The sequence below is a fragment of the Candoia aspera genome, chromosome 1 (genome assembly GCF_035149785.1).
Source record: "Candoia aspera isolate rCanAsp1 chromosome 1, rCanAsp1.hap2, whole genome shotgun sequence".
NCBI lineage: Eukaryota > Metazoa > Chordata > Lepidosauria > Squamata > Boidae > Candoia > Candoia aspera.
The window spans coordinates 237,793,880-237,800,990 of record NC_086153.1 but is presented as its reverse complement, the minus strand read 5'-3'; positions in this window follow the sequence as shown (position 1 = coordinate 237,800,990).

Genomic DNA, 7,111 nt, shown 5'->3' with positions numbered 1-7,111 from the left:
AATCACATGATAAACATGGTTTGAGCTTGAACAAATTAATATATTTGAATGTTTTTCTTTGTAGGAATGAGACAATTAACATTAGACACAGATACCAACTCAGTTCAAACAATTTTCATCTTAATTATTTCAAATATTAAAAACTATAGGAATATACTAATTCTGCTATATATTCCAGATTCCAATTAGTTCTGGGGCACAGTTCAAAGTGGATGTTAGAATTTTGTTAACCTAAGCCTCTACCTATGCCCAGTGGGGCTTACTTTCAAGTAAAAAGTATAGCAGAAAGTTAAAAGTGGCTTTAGTACAAATTATCTAACAGGTGTCTGTTCCAAGGCTTTTCAGAAAAGCCGGGTATAAATGTGTTAAAATCCTTCTAATTACCTAGCAGTCTTCCTGTGGAGTTCTATGCTTAAAGAAGCCCTTCTAACTGCCAACTTTCTTAGGCTACATCAGGTCTTTCGAATTTGATAGGCTTCTGGTAAATTGTTCCTATATCCAATTTTACACTGCATGTTACTGATGCATTTCAAAATGGTTTAAATTTGGATATATTTTATATGGAATGTAATTGTTTCTAAACTGTTTCAAGAGCTTGCAAAAGGACACAAGGGTGCAAGCCATCTTGACTTCATGTGGCAAACTATCATAAAGGAGGGGAGCTCCCACAGAGAACAGAAAGTTCCCCACTATTTTGCTCTTTAGCAGCTGGTGGATTTTTATTGGGCTCGGAAGATAAGCAGGGCTGTCCTTCATCACCAGTATGGATGGGAAAATACCAAGGCAGGAAGCTAAACTGGAAAACTGAAAAACCATTCCGCTAGGAAGTAATAGCAAACAACTTCCATATTGCTGCCAAGAAAACAAAATGGACATAGTTAAATCAAACTCAGTTTGAAGAAGGCCTTATCTTGCCACAGAACCAGGAGGATCAGTCAACCTTAATAATTATCCCCCATTTGTCATCAGCATTCATTTTGTCCTGTCCAAACACAATTTTACATCAAAATCCTACAGAAAGTAAAATAAGCAAATGTTGCACACCAAGGGATGATGGTTCTTACCTAAGATGGCTGTTATCTCTTCACTGCACCTGTTGAGGCTACGGACGGCCCCTCTCTCTTGATGCTACCCAGCAGGAAACATTCCAAATGCACAACACGTGCCTTCAAAACCGCTCCTCTGTTTGCTGCTGATGGTTTCAAGCAGCCTTCAGTTTGGTCATTCCCACTCTTTATCATGCATTCCACAGTCTTGAAGTGTTATCTTCATTTGGTTTCTCTACAAAAGTATTGGTTACTGGTTATTTGAAAGAAATACTTCTACAGATGTTTTGCCTATGAAGATAATCTGATTCTTCTACTGATTTGGCCAAAAAGAATCTGACAAAGTAAAACGCTTTTAGTACATCATACTCAAATTCTCCTTTCCACTGTTTATCCTCTGCCTACATCAAATGATAAAATAGGAGTGTGCTGTATGAAATACTCAAGGCAGTGGCTGCAGCATACAGCTAGCATATTTTCCACCATTTTGAAAATGGAAATTTCGTTATGACTTGGCTGATAGCCATCTGATATGGTCTTCCAGGAATTGGACGAAGAAAGAGCCAGCTCCTTGGTAAACATCCACCAGAATTTGGGGTTGTTTCAAATATAATTAACATGTTTTATAATCATATGTACTTCGCCTTCTTGTTTATGGATTATTCATGGATATAACTTATGAATACACTTTTATTCTGTACTTTCTGTTATTTAGAGTTTAACATATTTCACAGGCAGCTACATAATATATGACAATGGGGAGTAACTCATTGAGAAATTTCAGGAAAAGGTTCAATTCATTGTAGATTTGTACAAGATTATTATAGATTGTTATATATATTATATAGTTATATAATATATATATTTGAAGGTCACAAACTTAAGCAATTGTGAAAAGCACTTTATACAATTTACTCCGTAAATGGGCCTTTGAGACAATCTTGATTCCTGTTGACTACATGGACTGGCTTTTATTAGCTAAATGTACATTAAAAAAAACTTCTATATATTTCTTATATAAAAGCCCATATGGTATCTAGTTCATCCAAAATTTGCATATTGTATGGTTTCTGATTCAATTACAAAGGCTTTTGAGGCACTTGAAGGAATTTTGTAAATGGAATTATAGTAGCACAAAGTTGTCTTTTGTTGTATTCCATTTTAGTTAACAATGGAATGTCTCACTGATTTTACCAGATGCCTGGGATGCTAGTTTTAAAAAATGAGGAAATATTACAGTCTGTGTTTCTTTAGAGCCATGATGTCTATGGCTGCCTATCTGCTTATGTAAGTCAGCTCAGCACCAATATATCTCATTTTTCAGAGTAACGTATTTCCTGATGTGATCAGAATGTTTGACTCATGTTAATGAGAATAGTCAAATTTTAGCATTCATATTAAAACATATTTATTTTGCTGATTTTCTCCATCAATGAAAACAATCAGTAAGAATTTGGAAAGTAAACAGCTTTCCACAATTCATTATTAAGCATCAGTTCTTTTTAACCAGCAGCGTTAGAACCACAAATACAGAAATCGGGGGATAGTGCAAGATGGAATTGCATGCTATGATAGTCTGACAAAATACTTAGTAGAAGTAGAAATGTAATTCAGAAGAAAAGAAGAGCATAGGACAAAAAAGTTAAGCATGCCCATATCCCTCGGCAGATAATTTCTCCCTAGTTTGTATTTCAGTAGTAAAACAGAGATCGACTAAAAGAAGAATACTTGGAGCAGCAGCATTAACATCCACCCACCTGCTTTTTGCATTTTTATTTGCACCAACTCACCCACTAATGACCTTTTAGGTGCAGTGCCTAATTGGTTGTGAAATCTAACAGGAGTTGGATCTGGTTAGTTCTCGGATGGGAGACCACCAGAAAATTCCAGGCCTGCAGAGTAGATGGGGAAGTTGAAGAAGCAGCCCATAAGAATGGGACAGCAAAATCAGTTCAGCGTTGTTGCCAGGAAAACTAGCTGGCTACACCTGTGAAGTAACCAGGACTCAAAGGCAACACAAAGGAGCTTTTATGGGTACACACTGATAAGATGAAGTTTTAGCTGATTACAATTTATACCATCTCTTTCCAACTTAGTGCCTTCCATGTATATTAGACTAGATTTTCCATCATGCCTCCGTAGCCTAGCTAGGAATGACAGAAGCATTTAGAGGACAGCTGATTGGGGAAATCTTATTTACATTATAGTTCTATACAAAAAGTTCTGCTCCCTTTTAGATTTTCTGAATGTTTGCCTATCTTTGCCACTGAATGTTATCAGAGGTGCATGGGGATCCTACTTTGGTGCTACTTGTTTGCTCACACCCCTTTAATATCAGGAGGATATATTCAGAAAATCCAAATGGGGAACGTACTTTTACACAGAAAAACGTAATTCCTTTCTCCAGCTGTTGGAGATTGCTCAGAGCAATTTTCTAATCATGAGCCTGGCATCAGGACAAAGCCAATGTTCAACTCTTAAAATGGAAAGTGTGTGTGAAAAGCTTTGTTCCTCTGATTATCTATTCACCTTAACATACTTTGAATAGTATATTCACCGTCTGTATCAAACTGTTCTTCCCAAGCATTTACTAGGCTTAAAAATCTGATCCAGCATCCCCCAGGTACTGCTTATAAAAAAATTAAACCATTTTAAAGCTTAAAGAAAGGAGCAGTTGCACTTTATTGTTGGAATGATGAGATGCCTACAGTGTTCTCTTGTCAAACAATAAAGTGGCATATAAGTTTAGTGAATGGCATTAACAGCTGCAACAGCTTAAACTACCATTATTTATTTATCGTATAGCAGCACATCATACATATTACAAATATATTGTATTTAAATAATTGGGAATATAACAAGGTATATAGGAAATATGCATTGGTCATAGGGCAATTATAACTAAAAACAAACATTGAGACTACAAATATAGTCTTTTGCAGCATCGCCATCAGGAAGTCAGGAAAGTTACCATTGCAGGCTCTAGTCTTACATTCTTGTATTATGTGTTTAACAGTTTGTTAAACTACCATCATCAGCCTAGACTGCACTGAAGACAAATAGCTCTCCCTTGGATATTCTCACTACCTGACCTGAGACCTTTAAAAGAGTCAGCAGGATATTTAGCCTAAGTTTTAAACACCCCCAGAAGCTACGAGAGCACTTTATCTACTTTTTTCGCAGCTTTGCCATCGGCAGTGGCCAGCACTGTGTCTGAGGCCTAGATAAGAAAATAACCCCCAGACATTTTGATCAGCTGGCTTGAAGGACTTTGAAAGGGTTAAGTGGGGTATTTAGTCCAGTGCCAAAGCAGGCAGCAGGGATCACCTCTTTGGGACTGGCAGCACAGGGAGAGCACCAAGGAGCTTGCTCTTTCAATTGTTCCTTTAGGGAGCAACAAGGGCAAAGGTGCTCTCTCTTTTCCCAGGGTATTAATGATAGAGGAGAGACTTGGGCTGTCTCAGGGTGCAAGTCGGGGTTGTTGCTGCATTCTCTTTTTAAGCTGTCCTCTAGGTGAGACCTGCTGGAATGGATGGATGAAGCTGGAATGAGATCCCAGCAGAGCCATCAGTGCAATTCCCCTGAATACATACAGAATGCAGATAAGGAAACAGGGTTTAGTAGGGCAGTTTTTTAGTGTTACAGCTGAGATTTAGGATAGAGGGCCTTCTTCTTATAGTATCTCATTTTTTTATTAATTTGCTATTTTGTTTTTTATATGGCAGTATTGGTTGTGTTTCCCTTCCACAATTAGTGCCCCATTTCTGTGGCTTAACAGAAAGTAACTGTGGCCTAGGTGTACAAGTTTTATCTTTCTCCAGTGTGGTGCAGGAGGAGGGGAAGGTATGCTGGAACAGGAAGAGGCTGGAGCAACTACGGTGCAAGCCCAGAAATAAATCCAAGTGCGCATCGTAACAGCCTCACCATAAAAGCTTAGTCACAGCAATCAGAGAGAAGCAGCAGTATTGGATCTTCTCCCTGATTGCTTCCACAGAAAATTGTCCAGAGGATCTTTCTCAGGTTGTTGGATGAATGACCATGTCTCTACTGGCAACCAGATTCCATCTAACCTCCAGTGTGAACAATTTGGGCAGTTCTTTACTAAAAAGATTTACTGGATTTGTGCTGGTCTTCAAGCCAATTTTAGCAGTGACATACTTAGGATATCCACTGGACCATTTCATAATATTCATATGAGTCAGTTCTAAGATTTATCTTCTGAGGAAGATTCCTGGATCTGTTTGTTCCACTACTTGTAAGCTGGATCCCTACCAGAGGCTTATCTTATAAAGGCCTCCATCCAACTATCATTGGTTCTGGCTGAATTTAACGACTGCTGGCCAGGGTTGAAGTGCTTGAGGGAGCTGGGCTGACAGCTCCGCTCCTACATCCTGGGTGCTACCAGAAGGTGATACTTGGGAGACTTCTGCTTGACTACTAGGAATTATATTGTGGGGACCTGCAAGGTTCTACATGATCTATTATATTATTGAAGTCAGTGGAAAGGATCATTTGCCTGTTTGGAGCTAGTTGCTGCCAATATGCTGATGATATTCAGGTGTACTTCTCTTTCTGAGGAATTCAGGACTGGACATCTCTACAACTTCTGAATGACTTTGGGCTCTAAGGGACTGTATGTCAGAGAACAAAATCAAATTTAACATGGATAAGATGCAAAAGTTATCATTTTACTATAAGATGTACGTTGGTTCAGAAAGATTAGCCTCCTATTTGTGACTCCCTCCTCCATGAGTAAAAGATTCCAAATACTTTTGGAAATGCTGTTATCAGCCAAAGAAGCTGACAGATCCTGGAGGATATTTTAGTAGCGAGCTGTCCAAAGTTTATAAAGAGTGCATACTGTACTCCCTTTCCTGTTGCTGGGGAGCTGCACAAAAAGTATATGCAGTTTAAAATAGAGACATGAGAAGCTGAAAAGCTACCAGAGAGATAAGCTACCTTAAAAAGCAACTACACTTCTCAGTGTTGACTTAATTTTACAAAACTTCTACAACAGTACTGCAACATCTGCTATTTTTAGACTTTGCAGGGCATAATTAAGATAAACAACATTTGTTTTGTTTTAACTTGGAACTCATCTGCCAGATAATGGAAGGTCAATTCATTTTTTTCTTTTCTTGGCTTAGATAAAAACAGTTCAAAAATCCTTTTACTTAATTTGTACTAATCTACACAAGCCACACTGGAAAAAGTAGAAAATTGAAGATACGTCTTTGAAACCTTAATTTTTTAACCTCTCATAATTTTGCAAGTCGATTAAAAATAAGGCTGGCACTAGATTCCCCAATGAATATTAATATATTTTGAATACCCTTTGCTAAGTGTCCTAATACAGTAATTGTACAGTAATACAATTTGTTTTTTTTAATTTGGTTCTACTTAAATGGCCTGAATGACGTAAGTGTAAGATATTTTATTCCTTGCTGATTACTTAATATTGTGTAGTTTCTAAATTGCTGTTATGTGTATTAGTTACTGCTTAAATAACTAGTCACCATTTTTAATAGCATGTTATGACTACAAGGAGAAAATTCTTGCTCAGTTGCCTAAACCAAAATACAACCCTCTTTTCAAAAAGTCCAATCATGTATATAATATAAAAGCATAATTGATTAAGCTTCCAAGATTAAATAAAGAACATAGCCAACTTCAATTCAAACTCAGAGACAAATGCACTGGAAATTTTATTTTATTTTATTTATCAAATTTTTATCATCGCCCATCTCCCCCCACAAGGGGATGCTATCCAATGTATTATATAGGGATTAAAGTGGTTGATTTGGACCAAGGAGACCAAGATTCAAGCCCCTACATGTTTCTGGTGCTCACTGGGCAACTTTAGCCCCTTTACTTTCTCTCACCACAGGATCGTTGTCATGGGGTGGCCCCCACTGATGATGTCTTGAGAGAGCATTCTAAACAGCTTTCCAACTTTTTGATATCTGAGAGCCACAGTCCACATCTCTTGGGAGGTGTATGATGTAAAGGGAGTAGGGTCCACAATTTTCTTGGGGACTGGGGTGTGCTCAACTTGTTTTCTGAAC